Raw genomic sequence first — 5000 nt, 5'->3', positions numbered from 1 at the left:
TTTCTCCTTTATCAACAAAACAGGATGAATGAAACACCACAGATGAATGAAATAATGTGGTAGTGACGTAGTTAAGATGAATTTGATCTGTTTTTGTAATTAATTTGAAGCTTACATTCAATTTCACATTATTGTTAATTTCTTCGAGCTTCGAGCAGCAACATTTACATTGTTTACATTATGACGACGTTCGAGAGGCGTGGTTATCTAAGCGTCAATTCAACTTTCGGGGCCCCGATTCATTCCGACGTAATAACGTTTTGAGATGATGGCTTACATAACACAATGTGTGCATATTTACAGGTCTGGTAACCTGTATCGTTATGGGCTCATTTTCGTTTTGAAAATATTGCACAATGTGCTCTCAACCCAAAATATTGTCCATTACGACAAAGTTATATTATCAAATCCGTAATTAATTGCATTCGGTTATCAGATCAAGTGATACACGAAGCTGCTGGAAGCTGTGGACTGTAAAAAGTAATAAACAAAAATAAATATAACAGCTTAAAAAAAAAAGAACAAAAATAATACCCAACATGGAACGTTTCGGGTTCAAAACCCTTCTTCAGTCAACAAAAAGAAAAACAAAAACAAAAAACAAAAAAACAAAAAAAAAAAAACAACAACAACAAAAAAATACCCCCCCCCCCCAAAAAAAAACAACAAAAAAAACACAAAAAAACAAAACAAAACCCAACAACAAAAAACAACAAAAAACAAAACAAAAAACAAACAAAACAATTAAGACATAAATTATATAATATTACTAAATTCAAGATTGACGACAGAGAAATTTTGTAGGTCTTTTTGAGGTTACCGTTTCTACACTGGTTACACGGACATTAATTGCCTTGAAGGACGCCATTCAAAACAATCTTAGTTACAGGATAGAAGAAGTTATGATAATATATATGTCAATATGAGATGACATGTAATGACCACTGACCAAGATATGACCGTGAGAAAAGCAGGGTAATGAGAATGGGTACGTAACGTGTTACCAATCGTCTCAAAACGGTTGTAGATCGTGAGACAACTTTGGTGGTTACAATCAAGGTACACATATTGTTATTATTATTATTATTATTATTATTATTATTATTATTATTATTATTATTATTATTATTATTATTATTATTATTATTATTATTATTATTATTATTATTATATATTATTATTATTATTAATTATTATTATTATTATTATTATTACCACCACCACCACCACCACCATCATCATCGTCATCATCATCATCATCATCATCATCATTATTATTATTATTATTATTATTATTATTATTATTATTATTATTATTATTATCATTATTGTTATTATTATTATATTATTATTATTATTATTATTATTATTATTATTATTATTATTATTATTATTATTATTATTATTACCACCACCACCACCACCATCATCATCGTCATCATCATCATCATCATCATTATTATTATTATTATTATTATTATTATTATTATTATTATTATTATTATTATTATATCATTATTATTATTATTATTATTATTATTATTATTATTATTATTATTATTATTATTATTATTATTATTATTATTATTATCATTATTATTATTATTATTATTAGCAGGTCCGGTTTGATACACAAACGTCATCATAGACCCAGTTTATCCTTGTTGTAGAAAGTGCTGACCTAGCTACTTGAAAATGTAAAAATTCGTAGTTTTTAGGATATAAAAAAAAGGTGAGATTTTTATATTGCAATATCCAATAGACGTGCTCAAAGCCTTTTACAAGGGGTCCCTGACCAACAGCAACATGTAACATCTAGGATGAGACATGACGGCTGTTAGGCGATATTACAATTTTTTTCTTTGGACAAAGACAAGGCTGTTAACGGCCAGGTACTCATTTTCATTTTACACCTGAATACGGTGAGAGAATGTGAGTAAAGAGCCTGTTCCAAGGACAAATATGTGCCGATCTAGGCTCGAACCCAGGACCTTCCGACCACATAGTCGCATATAAAAGTAATAATCGCTAATATCAACTTTATAGATAGTATGCGCTTGGCCAAGAAGCTCACAACATTGCCATCCGGAAGTATAACAGACCAACACACTAAAATATGTGTAACCATGAACGTTTATAGTCTGGGTCATATCGTTTAGTGAGAAGTACTCATAAACGCGGATGGCAAAAGACAATAACAAAGACCTAAGTGACGTCATCTTCATTCTATCTATAGATAGTATGCGCTTGGCTAAGAAGCTCATAACATTGCCATCCATAAGATTAACGGACCAACACACAAAACTGTGTGTATCCATGAACGTTAATACAGTTCAGTGAGCATTTCTCATAAACGCGGATGGCAAAAAACAACAACAAAGACCTAAGTCATCTTCGAACTATCTATAGATCAATAATTTACCATCACAATCCTTGTAGAACGAGGAAAAACTGCAGTGCCCTCCGTACTAAAGTCACAACAGCCTCAAAACTCTGGCCCAGGACGGTGGCAAGTGAAAACAATTACCTGACAATATGGATGGAGAGAACAACTATACACATCGAATTTTCACACGTGCTCGGACAAATATAGTTGGTTGTTTATAGACAGTATGCGCTTGGCTTAGAAGCTCACAACATTGCCATCCGGAAGTATACCAGAACAACACACAAAACTCTGTGTTACCATGAACTTTTATAGTCTAGATAATACAGTTAAGAGAGAATTGCTCAAAAACATGGATGAAAAAAAAAACCCAACAAAAACAAAAACCAAAAACAAAGACCCGAGTGACGTCAACTTCATTCTATCTATAAACAATAACGTGAATGAATTCGACCTTTCTCTGATCATTGTCATTGTTTTTATACCGCCAAATGGGTGACAAGTTATCAAACGATTGATCAAGCGGAAGAACTGGGGTATTTTACGGAGACACATACGATAGGCAAACCTGTGCAGTACGTTATATTTACCAATCGCCGCCATTGTTTACATTATGACGACTGTCCCAGAGGCTGGTCTATAGATAGTATGCGCTTGGCTAAAAAGCTTATAACATTGCCATCCGGAAGTATAATGGACCAACACACAAAACTGTGTGTATCCATGAACGTTTATCGTCGGGTTAAAACCGTTCAGTGAGCATTACTCATAAATGCGGATGGCAAAAAAAAAAAAAAAACAAAACAAAGACCTGAGTGACGTCATATTCGATCTATCTATAGATAGTTCGAAGATAACGTCACTCAGGTCTTTGTTATTGTTTTTGCCATCCGCGTTTATGACTAATGCTCACTGAACTGTATTAACCTGACTATAAACGTTTATGGATACACACAGTTTTGTGTGTTGGTCCGTTATACTTCCGGATGGCAATGTTATGAGCTTCTTAGCCAAGCGCATACTATCTATAGACACGCCTCTAGGACAGTCGTCATAATGTAAACAATGGCGGCGATTGGTAAATATAGAAAACTAGACAGGCTTTACTATCGATGATATGTGTCAAAGTAAAAAACTATGTGTAAACTTAAACTTTTATAGTTTGATGAAGAAAATCATGTGATAACTATTCACCCATTTGGCGGTAATAAAAACAATAACACACACACACACGCACACACACACACACACACACACAGAGAGAGAGAGAGAGAGAGAGAGAGAGAGAGAGAGAGAGAGAGAGAGAGAGAGAGAGAGAGAGAGAGAGAGAGATGGTTTTCATTCACATTATTGTTTACAAACAACTATGTGTCACAAATTCCATGTTTTGATTGGTCAAAAATCTACTGGTTAATTCTCAGCAAGCGTCGTTCAGACTGCGAGGCTCACTACTACTATTTGACATCTGTTGTTCACATTGAAATAATTCCGTTTTGAGACGATATGTCACATATGATCGGGGCTCCCATATTATTATTATTATTATTATTATTATTATTATTATTATTATTATTATTATTATTATTATTATTATTATTATTATTATTATTATTATTATGTAAGTGGATTTAAATGAAGAAGAGATCGGACTCTGTTTAGTGTTTTTGTAATGTCCTTGGAGGCCACTCGACTGTGATTCAAATAACACAGAGCAGGATTTATGACGAGTAGGTATGTCACGTGGGGCTATGTGGTATGGCATGACACTCGCTTTCGGATCGGAAGGTCCTGGTTCGAGCCCCGCTCGCTCGGCGCATAGTTGAGTCCTTGGAAAAAGGCTCTTTACTCACATAATCTCACCGTACTCAGGTGTAAAATGAGTAACTACCTACCTGGCCGTTAACAGAGTTGTCTCTATCCGAAGAAAAAAAAAATATGTAAAATGGCCTAACAGCGTCATGTCACGTCCTACATGTTAAAGGTTGCTGTTGGCCAGGGACCCCTTGTAAATCGCTTTGAGCACGTTCAGTGGATATTGCGCTATACAAAAGCTCTTTTTTTAACGTCAATACAATCATCACAACAACCAAAATGACCGGCATGCTAGCTTGATTTGACCCAAGACATTGTTGAGTTGGGTTTTTCAGTATCTGTATCGTTTGCGCTGAAGAAACCAATGGTCTGGTTGTATTTCAGCGGCGTCCTCATTGGGCGCGGGCCCATGTCAGTGTCAGTCGGGCCTTGAAATCGTTTAGGTGAGGTGCCATCATGACCAGTTCATCCAGCCCATTCCACTCCGAGATAGTTCTAATGACGAAAGAATTTCTGTAGTTTTTTGTTATTGTTTTTGTTGGCAGTAGCATCAGATGGTATTTTTTGACCAATAGACTCAACACGGTAGCTATTACGTTGGGGTGGTATTAAATCTCTCCTTACTAGCCATTTTCAGAATTTTCCCTGAAACTTCACACCCACCCAACACAAAAATAGATTATTTTCTACTCAAACAAAAAAGAAACAAGTGCATTCTATACAAATAATTGTCCAGTGTCTAATTTTTATCGCGAGAACAAATTATTTTATTTATAATTTGTGATGTACAAAGGATATCAGA

This window comes from Berghia stephanieae, chromosome 12 (assembly GCF_034508935.2).
Source record: "Berghia stephanieae isolate SIO BIC M18660-M18661 chromosome 12, UCSD_Bste_1.3, whole genome shotgun sequence".
NCBI lineage: Eukaryota > Metazoa > Mollusca > Gastropoda > Nudibranchia > Aeolidiidae > Berghia > Berghia stephanieae.
Note: the sequence above shows the minus strand (reverse complement) of the source record.